This window comes from Suncus etruscus, chromosome 16 (assembly GCF_024139225.1).
Source record: "Suncus etruscus isolate mSunEtr1 chromosome 16, mSunEtr1.pri.cur, whole genome shotgun sequence".
Classification (NCBI taxonomy): domain Eukaryota; kingdom Metazoa; phylum Chordata; class Mammalia; order Eulipotyphla; family Soricidae; genus Suncus; species Suncus etruscus.
Window position 1 is genome coordinate 66,857,280 of NC_064863.1, and position 16,252 is coordinate 66,873,531.

Sequence of the window (16,252 nt, forward strand, 5' to 3'; positions counted from 1 at the left end):
TAGTAAAGTTTAAAGTTGGGGAAAGTAATTCCTCCCATATTCTTTTTCCCAATGATTGCTTTAGCTATTCGAGGGTGTTTATTGTTCCAAATAAATTTCAAAAGTACCTGGTCCACTTCTTTGAAGAATGTCATGGGTATCTTTAGGGGGATCGCATTAAATCTGTACAGTGCTTTGGGGAGTATTGCCATTTTAATGATGTTAATCCTGCCAATCCATGAGCAGGGTATATGCTTCCATTTCCGCGTGTCCTCTCTTATTTCTTGGAGCAGAGTTTTATAGTTTTCCTTGTATAGGTCCTTCACATTTTTAGTCAAGTTGATTCCAAGATATTTGAGTTTGTGTGACACTATAGTGAATGGAGTTGTTTTCTTAATGTCCATTTTTTCCTTATTAGTATTGGTGTATAGAAAGGCCATTGATTTTTGTGTGTTAATTTTGTAGCCTGCCACCTTGATATATGAGTCTATTGTTTCTAGAAGCTTTTTGATAGAGTCTTTGGGGTTTTCTAAGTAGAGTATATTCATTGCAGCACTATTTACCATAGCAAGACTCTGGAAACAACCAAGATGCCCTTCAACAGACGAATGGCTAAAGAAACTGTGGTACATATACACAATGGAATATTATGCAGCTGTCAGGAGAGATGAAGTCATGAAATTTTCCTATACATGGATGTACACGGAATCTATTATGCTGAGTGAAATAAGTCAGAGAGAGAGAGAGAAAAACGCAGAATGGTCTCACACATTTATGGGTTTTAAGAAAAATGAAAGACATTCTTGCAATAATAACTTTCAGACACAAAAGAGAAAAGAGCTGGAAGTTCCAGCTCACCTCAGGAAGCTCACCACAAAGAGTGATGAGTTTAGTTGGATAAATAACTACATTTTGAACTGTCCTAATAATGAGAATGTATGAGGGAAATTGAGAACCTGTTTAGAGTACAGGCGGGGGTCGGGTGGGGAGGAGGGAGACTTGGGACATTGGTGATGGGAATGTTGCACTGGTGATGGGTGGTGTTAAAAAATTTATAAAAGGTAATATTTAAAAGTATATTTATAAACTTAATAAAAAAATCTAGCTCAGATTCTAAAAAAAAAAAAAGAAGTCTAATCTTAGCAGCAAGATTAAATGCTTCATCAAAGTTTGGCTTCCTTTCTTATTGTTTGTTTTTTAAGAAGGTAAAAGAATTTTTTTTGTCGTTGTTAATAATTTTTATTGTGACCAAAGTGAATTACAAAGCTTTCACAGTAAGATTTTAGGTACATAGTGGCATTGAATCTGGGGCATTCCCACCACCAGTGTTGTCCTCTTATTGTTTGTTAATGAATTCATCCTGTACATCTTTTCAGAAAATGAGAAGTTGAGATTTAAATCTGTTCATTCAATCCACTTAGGAGATCATTGCACAATTGTTATGACTGCCAGGCTAACTGATGATGGAGAGATGAAAGGCTAATGCTTGTTTTCTAGGAACCTACAGTTATAATGAGAATCTTTGAACTAAAAGAGAAGCAGTAGTAGTAGTTAATTAATGAATAGTAAATACTATATATAAACAATGTCTATTTAATGATAGTCTACAGAAGACAAGCCTTGTTTTGGAATCACACTTCTATCATGTATTTTATGTCTTGCAGCATTTTACTGTTGAGATATAGAATGTTTACATCATCACAATTTGTAATAAAGTTAAGGTAGTCCTGACTTTCAGACAAGGTGTTCAGTCTAACCCTTGCTTTATATTGACTTCTTCCATTGTTCTTCTGATGTAGATTTGTGGAATTTATTTGATTTCTCATCAGTGGGCTGATTCCCTTTGCAGTTTTTCTTCACTTTAGGTTACTGTTCTGTAGAAAACTAGCTGAATCTCAGATTCTCCTCCTGGCATCTAGTGGTTTCATGTGGATAATTCCCAGCAGCCTGAGTCTTTGCCTTATGCTGAAACAAATGTATATTGAGAATAGTTGCTTTTCATCTGTAATCTGAATTATTGGTTTTACCTGATATGGTTTTATCAGACTATGTGACAATATGGTTTTATAAGATTATATAACATTCACCCATTATCCTTATTTTGGAAGATGGGGAGAGATGAATAGCATGGCTGACTTATGAAGTTCTAGAATTTGGGTTATTTAAAGCTGCTGGATATAATCCTCTCTTTTTTCCTCTCTCTCTCTCTCTCTCTCTCTCTCTCTTTTCTCTCTCTCCCTCTCTCAGTCAAGCAAAAGGCACATGCTTAGTGTCTTTAACCAGGAGCCCAGTAGCTGCTCTTCTCAGTGTTTCAAGGAGGAAATGAGGAAAAGATATGGGGAGGGAGATTCTTTGGCATTGACAAAGACTTGGGAGAGGATGTATGTTCCTCACTATGGCTTTTGAATGTACTGGACTCTGTTAGAAGAAAGGGATAGAAATAGAATACTTACATGTGAGACAAAGATGCTGAGCAATGTAGAAACAAAGAGCCAAATGCAACACAAGGAGAGAATTTATCTACATAACTGAATCTATAGACTTTCATAAAGTCTATATCAGGGAGGGCACTGGGATTCTTGGGGGAAGGAGATGAGTACATTGATGAGAGATTTGGTACTGGAATTATGCACAGAGGAAACCATTATTAACTATATTGTAAATCATAGTACTGTAATCAATAATAATAAAATAATGTTAGAAATGATGTATCATGATAATGCATAAAATCAGTAGCCTAAATTGTAAAGATGTATGAAAAGGTGCATTTAGAAATAATGTATTATGAACAGTTAATTAAGATAGAAACTAGACACAGGAAAACTAACAGAGAAATATGGAGAAAAGACAGGCCTATATTTGCATCTCTAAATACATTAAGAATATATAATATATATTTTTTGTTTTTGTTTTTGTTTTTTTTTCGGGCCACACCCGTTTGATGCTCAGGGGTTACTCCTGGCTAAGCGCTCAGAAATTGCCCCTGGCTTGGGGGGACCATATGGGATGCCGGGGAATCGAATCATGGTCCTTCCTTGGCTAGCGCTTGCAAGGCAGACACCTTACCTCTAGCACCACCTCACCGGCCCCAAGAATATATATTTTTTAAAGATCAAGAAATGTTTTCACAAAGTGAGAAGGACAAGTAACAAATGATTTCATTTAGGTAAACATATAAATAAGTAAGACAAGGGAATAGTTTCAATTGTTAACAAACTGTTGGCCTTGTATCTTCAAACTGAAAATATCAAATAAGGAGGAGAAGATAGGGAAGTTGAATAATGAGGTGAACTGGAAATAAGTCTAGGACATGGCTTTGAGTAGTGTTTTAGTGTGAGGTGAGACTGTATATCAAGACCATAAATGCAAATACTACTGTAACCATCGTTACCAAAACTATTGAAAAAGAAGTACTTTCATACAGTCTGACAACCTGATTTTGTACTATATTGCAATTTCCTTGGCAGTCTCCTCTTAATGAATCTAGTGCCCTGCTTTTATATTTTTCATATAATAAATCTAAATTTTAGTTGAATTAATCATTGTTCATAGCAGAATAGGAAAATGCCTAATTGTGTAGTCAGCATATTTTGGAAGCTTGATTAAAAGTCAGAAAAAAGTTGAATAAATGAAACTAATGAATAATTACTCAACAAATACATGGAAATCTGTTTTTTTACTGCTGCCTTTAAAGGAATTTGCAATTTGAAATTGCACTCCTGAAGTATATAAGATCTTGTAATAACATTATAAACCAATGTTACCTCAATCAAAAAAATAGAGATTGCTTGAATTAAAAAAAATGACATAGTGATTTTATATATCTATTTACAAGCTTTACTTATCCTCTGGAACCCCTAAATCTATAGGTTTTGCATCCACAAATTATTTTATTGTATGATATACCTTAACTGTGTGAGTTTTTCCCATAAAAAATTCTCTTTGCTGAGTGCTAATTTTTGAGGCTCCGACTTTTAGATGGACTTGGAAAACATTAACATGATATACATAATTAAGATTCAAATAATTAATGTTATCTTCTTGTAATGTCATAAGGATGTATTGCAGGAACAATTCTACATACTATATACTTATCCTATTGCAGGAACAATTCTACATACTATATACTTATCCTTGCCCAATAGATCTTGCAGGGCTGCTTTTTTCTAAGTGAGGAAATGACTAACTCCAAATCATCAATTTAAATTTTTAATGCCTTCCATCAATACTTATTTTTTAAAAATCCTTTTCTGTATTGGTAATTTGTTTGCAAATGTAATTTCTGCAATTTCAGTTGATACTTTTTAGATAATGATTTCCTAGACCTAATCTTGTGTTATAGCCAGATAATTTATTAAAGTTTCAGGAAGCTAACCAAGTTTTGGGATAAGGGTGGGATTTCCAAATCTTGTTGTTTGACTTTATTTATTTATTTATTTTTTATATTAATAATTTTTATTTTGACCAAAGTGGATTACAAGTCATTCACGATTGTATTTCAGGTACATAGTGACATTGAATCAGGGGCATTCCCACCACCAATGTTGTCCTCCCTCCACCCCTGTTCCCAGCATGCATCCCATATCGCTCCTCCTTTGCTTCCTGGGGTGCTAGTATTTATTTTTTAAGAAGTTTCCCATGTGATTTGATGACAACTCTAGCAACCAACATATGGAAAACTCACCTTTAGAAAACTTCGTTAAAGTTAATGGAAGAATGGAAGCAAAACTAAATGTCTTGACTACTTTTGTTGTGACAGAATGGTTCAGACTAGACCAGTGTTTTTCAACCTTTTTGTGCAAAGGCACACTTTTTTCATGAAAGAAAATCATGAGGCACACCACCATTAGAAAATGTTAATAAATTTAACTCTGTGACTATATTGACTATATATAATAAGTAATTCTCTTGAATAGGAATCAAATAAACACAAAGAAATTATTTTATAATTACTTTATTATGAAATAATAACGTATTTCATAATGATTGGTCTATTTGTGAGCCGAAGCGCATGTTATGGATGAAAATGGAATTTTTCCCAAGGCACACCAGACAATAGCTCACAGCACACTAGTGTGCCATGGCACAGTGGTTGAAAAATGCTGAACTAGACCATCCAGAACAGCTAATATTACTTCATGGAAAAGGTAGAAAAAGTGTCTCTGATCTGTGTTCCTTACTTGTCTGCTGAGGTAAGACAAAATGCAAAATATATCTTTAGTTTGCTTTTGTCATTTTGTCTTAACTGGGATAATTTAAGTGATAGGCTTTTAACTTTGTTTTTATTTGTTTGTTTATTTGGGGCTATTCCTGGAGTCGCTCAGGGGTTACTCCTGCTCTGCTCTCAGAATTCACTCCAAGTAGGGTCAGAGGACCTTATTGGATGTGGGGATAGAACTCAGGCTCATCTCCAGCTGGTGGTGTGCAGGGTAAATGCCCTACTGCTGTGCTATTACTCCAGTACCCAGGCTGTTAACTATTAACTGAACATATTTGAACATATAGAACATATTTGAACAGAATATCATTATATTGATGAATTTCTTTTGGTGTTCATAGCCTTATTTGGTTCTCTAAAATATAATCTGATTTCTTATGACTCATATGACAACCTTAAATTTAAACAATTTTCCCTATAAAACAATAGTGACAGTAAACCTTATTTATGTGATTTCCAATAATATGATAGCTTTTTTTTTTTTTGAAATGGTTCTAGCAGGGCATGAATGATCACTGAGAAACATTTTGTTTATGGAATTATCTCTAAAGTTTAATTTGGAATTGTTTAAGAAGTATTATGTATTCTCTATGAGACTTAAATCTGAGATTTATAGTTTTTGTTTCTTCATTTTCTGTTAGTGCTCTGTACAGACATGGGGGTACACCATTTCCTTTCTGAGATAATTTAAAGGGAGAGGACATTAAACTTTTTTTTTTTTTTTTACTGGTTTCAGGGGTATATATGACTTGTTTAATCTACTTGCTCTCCTTGGAAGTTCAGGCTAGTCAGTTTCCAAAGGAAAAGATAGAAAAAGATGCATGTGTGTAGAACTGTCTCCTGGACCATCCTTGTTGGATATTTGGGATCAGGTTTCACTTTAAGGGTTAGAATTATTTCAGTGTAAGATTGACAGAACATATTCTAATGGGTAGCAGCCTTAGCTTTTTCTAATGTTTCAACTGAATGGAACTCTTGCTCTTAGTGGTGTTAGCAGCTAGGTCTGGACCAAATCTGAAACTTTGACCTAGATGAAATGATGTAGTTCAGTGTTGTTTCAAAGGTCTTTGCTATTTTCTGGAGGATTAAAATATGGCTTCTTTTTTAATTTTTAAAATTCACTTTATTATTATTATTATTTTTAAATTACAAGTCTTTCACAGTTATACACAGTGACAGTGAATTAGGGCAATTCTCACCACCAATGTTTTTTTTGGGAGGGGGAGGGTTTTGGGCCACACCTGGTGATGCTCAGGGTTAATCCTGGCTATGTGCTCAGAAATTGCTCCTGGGTTGGGGAACCATATGGGACGCTGGGGGGATCGAACATCAGTCTGTCCTAGGTTAGTGCTTGCAAGGCAGAGATCAACCACCAATGTTGATCTTCTTCTGCCCTGTTCCCACATGCATCCCATATCCTCCACCCTTAGTCCCTGAGACTGCTAGTGTAACAGGTCCTTTTTGTATATAGCTGCTTGTAGTTTGGGTCTCTTGATTCTATTGTTGTTGACTTTGGTTTAGGTATTTAGATCTGATAATTTTTTGAAATATGGCTTCTTAATCTTAACACAAATCAAAGTTGATATCTAGGGAGACAGGTATTTACAGAGTACAGCCCTTAGATGATGTGATACTTCTCTGGGTCATTTCTTTGGAAATACAGTGAAAGTTCATGAATCTCTTACCCATGAAACTGGTCTTTTCTGGAATGTGAATGATTTTGGTATAGGTAGGGAGCAATAGTTTACAATTTAGTTATTGTAATTAAATTGTATTGTAATTAAATATATTGGTAAAGTAGTTTACCAATATATTTACAGTTCTATAGACTATCAAGCATAGGAAGAAGTCTGATTAGGAGTCTTTATTAATAATGTGTCTGTTCTAGCACCTCACTGATTACACCTATTTAATCCTTCCTGAGGTTTTGTTTTTGATTTTTTCAGATTTTTAAAAATTGAAGTAACAATTTGAGTACTATATAAATTTTAGGTGTGCACCATTGAAGATCAGCATGCTAGATCAAATTCATTGGAAATGCAACTTCATACTTCATTATTGTCACTTTTTCCTGATTTACCCTTTGTTCTGATTGGGGTAAGTCCCTCTTCCCCTTTTGTCACCACTAACTGATCTTTAAATACAAAAGAGAGTGTAGATTTCAATTTCTTTTTCAGGGGACTTAAGGTACACATCTGGCAGTGAGTGAAGACTACTTCTAGCTCTGTGCTTTCTGAACCATTCAAGGTGGGGGGGGGGAATTAAACTGGATTGGCATATGCAAGGCAAATGCCTTAATTTTAACTCTTGTACTATTTCTCTGGTCCCAAACTTATACTTTTTTTTTTTCAGGCAATGCCTTTCCCCATCTTGGGAATGTTCTGGAACTTTTGTGATAGAATGGGAACCCTGATAGGGTGCGGGAGGGTCTTTGGCATGGCCTGCAGTTCTTTCTTTGATGGGTCCGCAAGGCCCTTGCCAACAAGTAGTGTAATCAAGCATGCTCTGCCTTATGTGCCTCTTGGCACGCCATAAGAAAGCATTTAACATAGCAAAGGAATTAGCCAGCCTGGTCTGGGAGATTTATCCCCTTGCTAGTTAGTAGGCAGCAGGGTGTATTATCAGTCTCTTTGCCACTCTTCAGATTTATTGTATAACCAAAGACTTCTTTGGTTATGTTTAAGCTCTGTTTTAGATTGGAGCCTGGTATGTTTTGCAGTAAAACAGTTGTGCTGTGTCTGCTTAAAGCATACAGTAGACTTGCTGTTTCTCTTTTTGTGTGCCAGAGCACATGTGGTGATTTTATTCAAAATAGCCACCTACAGCAGTTAAAATATGAATAACTCTTACATATTGAGCATGAGGATGTCAGAAGTTAAAGATATTGTAGACATGTGTTGTCATTCTTAGATTCTAGAATCTTTATCCCTAAAGGACAAGAAATGTATCTGTTTCTAGCCAGGGCCTCAGCAACACAATAGATGTGTAAATAGAAAACCTTGGTACATATTGGTTGTATTTCTCTGCTCTGTGCTAGTTCAGCCTTTTACACTTCCTCAAATCTCATTTTAATTATTTTTAAATCTTTAAATATATGAATTAATAATCATGTTGTACAACTTGAATGTTAATTCATATTTAAAATCACAAAACATCTTTATTTATAAACCAAGAAACAATAAGTGAGAGGGTAAGGGTGAAAGTATTATTGACCAAGTTTCTGTGACCATGCAGGAACCCCTAGAATATATTTATTTTGTATTAGTCAAAGCTTTCATTTCAATTACAAGCAAATTAATGGAGCCTTGAAATTATAGCCTGACGATAATTAAAAGGCGCACAGAAAGAAACCTAACATTTATTGTTCAATAAATATTTATTAAGTTTTTAGTATGTGCCTTATATTACATTAGACACTATGAAACTGAATCAGACAGATGGGGTCTTGTATTCATGATATATGATTAAGCAGTTGTTAAAGAGAATAGATAAGGCATGAGCTGATGTTTCTGGTAAAGGGAACAATATACTTCAAGGCTGGGAAGGAAATGAAAGGATGAAAGAGTGAACTAGGAAGGTGAGATAGAGAATATGAATGAATGAGATTATTGGAGGAGCTTAAAGTATTTTAGAGTGCTAGGGAGATAGCTGAAGGCGTTGGAGTAAATGCTTTACGTGCGTGAGCCCTAGGTTGATTCCCTCTCACCACATAGTTTCCAAGAATGAGTAGGAGCTGCTATCTAGCACTGAACTAAGAGTAGCCACCAAACACTGCTGGGGTGGTGCTCCCCCAGTTAATTAATTAAGGTATTTTAGAGTGGTCTCCATTTTAGAGTGGTTGAATAAGAGTAATGTGAACGACTAGGAAAGATTGTTATTTCTGTGCTGGTGAAGGAAAAACTCTAAGAGGTTTGAATTTCTTTTCTTTTTTGGTTTGTTTTTGGGTCACACCAATCAGTGCTCAGGGGTTATTTTCTGATTCTGTTTTCAGGAATTACTCCTGGCAGGCTTGGGAAACTCTATGGTATGGTGGAGATGGAACCTGGTTTAGCCATGTGCAAGGCAAATGCCCTACCTGTTGTACTATCGCTTTGGCCCCTCAATTTCTTTCTTTCTTTTTTTTTTAATTTAAATGAAAGGAATATTTATTCAAACCCCATGATTTACAAAATATTCATAATAGAGTCATTTTAGGCATACAGTGTCCCAACACTAATTCCTCCAAGTTTCCCTTCCACCCCAGAGCCTGTCCCCATTGGTAGCATATAAAATTTTTATTTCATTTTACTGGGTTCAAAAAAAAATTAAAGGAATGGCAGATAGAATTATCCAAAAATCAACTACAGTAAATTTGTGATGATTATTTGCTAGATGTTTTTAACCTTTTTAATTTAGTGTATTGTGTCTTGGAGTTCCCCTAATTGAATCTGTTCTTACTGGGGTGCTTGGGGTCTCTTGGGTCTTGATTCCTGTAATCCTAATCTTGACTTCCTGTAAAGTCTTATTGATAATTTCTATTTCTGTTGTTTCTTCATCCTGTTCTTCATAATGACAGAAAGAATCACTGTGAGCAACATGTAGTTTTTGAGTAGATCTGCTGTAAAAGTGGCAGATAGGCAGCTGGCACTTCAAGAACTGTGGTGTGGGCCTTTAATATAGCATAGGTTGGGTGTGAAAGCTTCTGATACCCACCCAGTAAAGACAGACTCTGCCTCCCAGTTCTTTTTTCTTTAATAATATATTTATTTAAGCACTGTGTTTACAAACATGCTTGTAGTTGGGTTTCAGTCATAAAAAAGATCATCCTCATTCACCACTGAACATTCCCACCACCAATGCCCCAACCTTCCTCCTCCTCCACCCCTGCCTGTATTCGAGACAGGCATTCTATTTTTCTCACTCACTACCATTGTCATACTCGTTGTTAGTGTAGTTATCTGCCTCCCAGTTTGAATTAGATCTAGTGATGTCAGTCAGAGGCAAGCCTCACCTGGAATGGTGGAACAGTAAGAAGGAGGTCAGGCAGGATTTCTTTTTATAGTAGTAGGAATTATTGTAGGATTTTGAACTGGAGAAAGCTGTGATCAAATTTGTCACTTGCTAAAGATATAGAGTGCAATTGAATGATGGCTGCATTGATAAGGTGAATATTGCATGGAGAGGGTCAGGGACTTAAGAGATATTTAGAAAGTGAAGGAAGTAGGATTTGGTGAATGAAGGATGGTTTCCAGGTTCTTTTGGGCCAATTGAGTGAATGTTGGAATAATTCAGTTATGAGAGAGAGAAAGCAGGAGGAGGATCCAGGGTTAGAGGATCCATGATGGAGCACGTTTTAGACAAACTTCCTTTGAAACACCTACATATTAGGTAAAGTGAAAACACTGCATTTTATTTTATTTTAATTTAGTTTTAAAGTTTTATTTTAGGCACTGTGATATATAATATTGATAATGGCAGTGTTTCATGCAGAAAACATTCCAACACCACACCCTCTATCAGAGAGTGTCAGCTTGCCATCACTTGTGCCAGTATCTCCCCTACCATGAACTATCTGCATCCAGTTGCAGTAGTATGCTTTCTGCTACTGACCAGTACTGAGTTTCTCTTGCCTTTAGGAATTTGTTTTATCCTTACTTTATATTTCTCATATGAGAGAGATAATTCTGCATCTGTCTCTTTTCTTCTGAATCTTTTCACTCTTCAGATCCATCCATGCAGCAGCAAATAGTACGATTTTATATTTTCTTATAGCTGAGAAGTATATTGTGTATATATCTATTGTGTATATGTTTTATATATTATATAGCATGTATATTGTATATTTCTTATAAACCTATTGTATATATATTTATTATATATGTATATCTATTATATACATATATATGTATATATACCTTGTTGTTTCTTTACCCAGTCATCTGTATTTGGGCAGTTAGTTGAGTTGTTTCCAGATTTCTAACTATTTATAAACAGTGGTGCAATGAGCATAGGAGTAAGAAATGTCTTTTCTAAATAATTTTTGGACATTTAGGGTCAATCCCAAGAAGTGGAATTGCTAGCTGATATCAAAGACCAGTTCCTAGGTTCTTGTTTGTTTGTTTGTTTTTGCAAAGTGTCCATTTGTTTAACAAAAGGGGTGAACCAAACCTTCACAAGCAGTGAATAAGGGTTCCTTTCCCTTTCCACATCCCAAACTAGATGTCTTTGTTTTTCTCACCCAAACTAGGTTCCCACTCAAACTAGATGTCTTTGGTCAACTAGTGGTTGTGCCGGTCACAGTGGTGTGAGATATTTCATTGATGATTGCTATTTTCTGATGATCAGTGATGCAGAGCACTTTTTATATTCATTTTGACCATCTTTATGTCTTCTTTTTGGGGTGGGATTACCCCTGGTAATGTTCAGGACGTATTTGAGTCTACACTCAGGAACCTTTCCTAGCAGGCTTGGGGGACTATATGGGATGCAAGAGATCAAGCCAGATTGGACTCCTGCAAGGCAAGTGCTCTATGTTGTATTTCTACTCTGATTCCCTCTTTATGAATTCCCTTCTTTGAGAATGTTTCTTTAATCTTTTCCCATTTTTGATGATTTTGTTTGCTTATTTGTTTGTTTGTGTTAGCTCCTCAGACCCATTCATTTAAATTTTTAAAATTTAATTAAAGAACTGTGATTAAACTGACTTACAAGGTTATTAATAGGTGAGCTTTAGGCATATATTTTAACACTAATCCCATCACCATTGTTAGCTCCCATCACCAATGCTCCCAGAGTCTGTCACTCCCTACCCTTATCCTCCAACCCACCTCCTATCTACCACCTTGACAGACACATCACAAAGTTGGGTAGTTGCAGCTTAAATCACATGTTTTCAGTGTTGTTGAGTCTGTGCTTTGGATGTAGAGCAATGCCACTTGAACACATCACTAGTATAACTAAAGCCCCATTACTTCCTTGTTCCCCCATTATTTCCCTTTCTCATCATTTTCTTTTCCACTTTTTTTTTATTCTTTCTTTATTTTCCCTGCCCTACAGGCTACTGTCAAGGATAATCTAGGCATCTCCCCTTTACTACATTTTCTTACATTTTCTCATACAATTTTCTGTGTGCTACATATCAGTGAGATCACCCTGTGTTTGTCTTTCTTCTGGCTTACTTCATTCAACTTGATGTCTTCTAGTTCCAATCAGGTTTTTTGGCAAATTGCATTATTTCATTGTCTCTTGCATCTGCATAATTTTCTATTGTATATATGTACCACACCTTCATAATGGTGTTAGTCTGTTCTTATTTTTCATAAGGAATTTGCTTTATAACTATATAATATATATGTTATATGTATATGCCATATATATAATTATTTATTTATAGTGGTTATTCCCATTGACTTTTTATTGTAAAGTTCTACCAGTGCTTTATATAACTTGAATGTTAATTCTTTGTCAGATGAGTGGTAGGCAAATATTTTCTGCTAGTCTGTGGGTATCTTTTTACTCATATGTCATCACTTCTTTTACAGTGCAGAAGTGTCTTAATTTGTTTATCTTTGTTTTTGTTTGCTTGAACAATGGCATTGCATTATTGAAAGTACTTCTGCATTCAGTATCATGAAGAGTTTTATCTATGTTTTCCCCAATGTAATTTATGAATTCAGGTCTGATATTAAGTTTTTTAATCCATTTGATTTGACTTTCATGCATGGTGTTAGAAAGTCTCAGTTCATATTTGTACACAAAAAACTATTTGTTGAAGAGGATTTTTCTTGTTTGTTTGCTTTTTTCACACTTTTTTTGCTCCCTGTTGATACCTGAGAATATGTCTTTGGACTCTCAATTTTATTCCATTGATCCGAGAGTTTGTCCTTCCAGTACCATTCTTCTTTGATTGCTACAGTTTTATGATATAACTTAAAATTGGGAATGGAGAAGCTTCCCATCTTCTTTTTTCCTAGGATTGCTTTGGGTATTCTGGGGTTTTATTACTTCATATAAAGTTCAACAATATTTGACCTGTATTTAAAAATGTTATAGATGCTTTTATAGGGAATGTAATGAATCTTTTTGGTGCTTTGTACAAGATTGTCATTTTCACAATATTAATCCTTGCAATTCATGAACATGGTATGTGTTTTAATTTCCTCATGTCCTCTTGTAGTTTTTTTTTTAGTAGTGATTTATAGTTCTCTTTGTATAAATCTAAACTTTCACTACTTTTGTTAAGCAGTGAAAGGTGCTTGATTTTCTGAGGCACAACTGTGAATGGTATTTTAAAATTTCTCTCCTTTATTTCATTATTTTCATATGGAGAAGCCATGAATTTCTGAGAATTGATTTTATAGCCTACCACTTTACTGCATAAATCTATTGTTTCTGGGAGGTTTTTGAAGTTTTTGGGTTTTCTAGGTATAGTAGCATGTCATATGCAAAAAAGTGAGAGTTTGACTTATTTTCTAATCTGGATGCTCTAAATATCTTTTTCTTGCCTAATTGTTATGACCAGGATTTTTAATACTATATTGAAGAGTAGCTGTGAGAGTGGGCAGCCTTGTCTTGCACCTTATCTTAGAGGGAAAGTTTTCTGTTTTTCTCTACGAAGCATGATGTTTGCTGTGGACTCAAAGTAAATGGCTTTGCACAGGGCTGGCTCAGGTTGTATACTCACCAGTCCCCCAACCTCTCTCCATATGGTTCCTTAAGGACAACTGCAGTAACCCCTGAGTTCAGAGTCAGGAGTAGGTCCTGAGTACGACCAAATGTGGTCCAAAAATTAGAAACGAAATAAAAAGAGTGGAAATTAAACCAGATTTTATATATATGTATATATGAGAAATTTGACCTTAATCCTAAAATTATTGAGGAACATTCAGGATGTTAGGAGGAGATGAGATCTAAACTGACCTAAACCAAATGTTTGCCTAAATTATTTTAAGTAAAAATGATGATGACATTTTGCAAACATCCTTGATGATTTTATGCTTCTGATTGTTAAATGTGACTTATACCAAGGCAACTTGACTAGAAAGCAGCTCTTTTGTTAAAATGCCATTTTCCTTTAACATTTATATAATTTTGATTTTGTTTGGTCTTGTATCTACTGGAATATATTTTTGTGCATAGTATGATGCAAGAATGGGATGAAATGAGGCCAGGAAAGAATTTAAAGATTTGAAGCTATCCTTAGTATGCTGGAGGCCTGAGTTCTATTTTCAGAACCACCAAGAGAGTTTTCTGAGCAATGTACCTACTTGGAGGAGCTCCTGAGCACTGCCAAGTATGGCCCTCAAACTAACCATACAACAAAAAAATGAGATAGCTTTATTTTTTTCCAAAGAAGTGAATATTTTTTCTTGAACTAACTTTAGAGTATGATTATCTGCCCAGGCTTAAACCTTCTAGTCACATCAGATCAATTCCTTTGATTCCACAATGCTCAGGACAGACTTTTTTTTAAGACCTTCAAGCATTAGTTTCCCACTTCGCAGCATGGACAATGCCCAAGTAGACACTAGAAGAATGAGTCTGTGTGCTGTTGCATTGTAGCCAGAGATAGAAGGTAGCAAGCTATTTAGCCAGCTACTCTGTTGGTCACTGTCATATGGCAGCAGGTCACATACTAGTCATATCACACTCACATGCTCTCTCTCATTTTCTCTCTCTCTTTCACAGACATACATACATATACAGGCATATCCCATCTCAGATAGCCTCCAGGGCCAGATTATGTTGCAATGAAAGGGAGCAAGTGTTCATGGGACTTTTCTCAGAAGCTTTATGTAAACAGATCATGCCACTGTCACATCAACCTGTGATGGGGTCTAGGTAAAAGCTGAAGCAGTGGAAATGTCTTGTGCCAACAATAGCTGGTCCAATTCAGAAAAGTGGTACTTCCATGGGCAGGCAGCATAGAGACCCCTAACCAGCAGGAATGGGCATACAACACAGTGCCCTGCAGCTAAGATGGCCTAGAGTTATGTAGCCAGCCAAATAGCACTGATCAAGGTCCCTTGCCTCCTAGATTGAAACTTCTCTCAGCTCAGGTCTTCATTCATGGCTGCCAAGAGGTGGCAGCTGTTCAGGGGCAGGGTTGAGGAGCCAAATCAATCTCTTTGCCCACAAACTCTACCTCCATAGGTACCTCACTCCACTCTCCTCATTTTTCCTACTCCAGATTTGGGAGTAATCACTTCATCACTCAAGGTGGCATTCAGCCATTTTGTGTGGTTACAATTACTATGTAGATGCATATCTTTATTCTCTCATTTAACTTCACCCATGAGAAGATTATAGACCATTCACAACTAGTTGTTTATATTTCCACGAAACTTTCCACAATAGAATCAATTCAGAATCTGTTTTCAAGACCACTCTTCAACACTTGACCCTAAATTGCAGTTGTTAAATGGACGTTGTAAGAATTTTCTTTATGATAATGTACTGTACTATAGCTCTCTGCCCTCTCTCCAACTTTTGTTTTTTTTTTGTTTTTGTTTTGGTTTTGGTTTTTGGGCCACACCCGGTGACATTCAGCAGTTACTTCTGGCTATGCTCTCAGAAATCGCTCCTGGTTTGGGGGACCATATGGGGATACAGCGATAGAACGGAGGTTCGTGCTGGATCAGCAGCGGCAAGGCAAGCGCCTTACCACTGGGCTATCACTCTGGCCCCCTCTCCCACTCTTTTACAATATGTTTTTGGGTTCAGCCATACCCGGCAGTGTTCAGGGCTTATTTCTGTCTCTATGCTCAGAGTTCACTTCTGACTTTGCTTGGGGGTTATGTGGGATGCTGGGGATCGAACCCAGATTGGCTATATGTAAGACAAACACCCTACCCACTGTACTATCTCCTGGCCTGTTCTGTTTTGCAGTTCCAGTGGTCTTCCAGACTAAGCACTTCCCAAGATGTTCTCCTGATGCTCTCTCTCAACTCAAAGTTGGAATCACTCTCTCCTGCCCTCCTTCTTTCTGTCTAGGTTTATTATTGTTTATTTTGATCTGTTTTCTTTTTGGTTTGGAGGTTAGATCAAGCTGTGCTTAGGAGTTTCTGTACTCAGGAG

The 16,252-nt window shown here is 36.1% G+C and overlaps 1 long non-coding RNA gene across 1 annotated transcript in view; it reads left to right on the plus strand.

Annotated features, from left to right (window-relative positions):
• LOC126032665 (uncharacterized) overlaps positions 1 to 16,252 on the plus strand; it is a 207,477-nt gene that overhangs the window by 76,513 nt on the left and 114,712 nt on the right. The window lies entirely within an intron of this gene.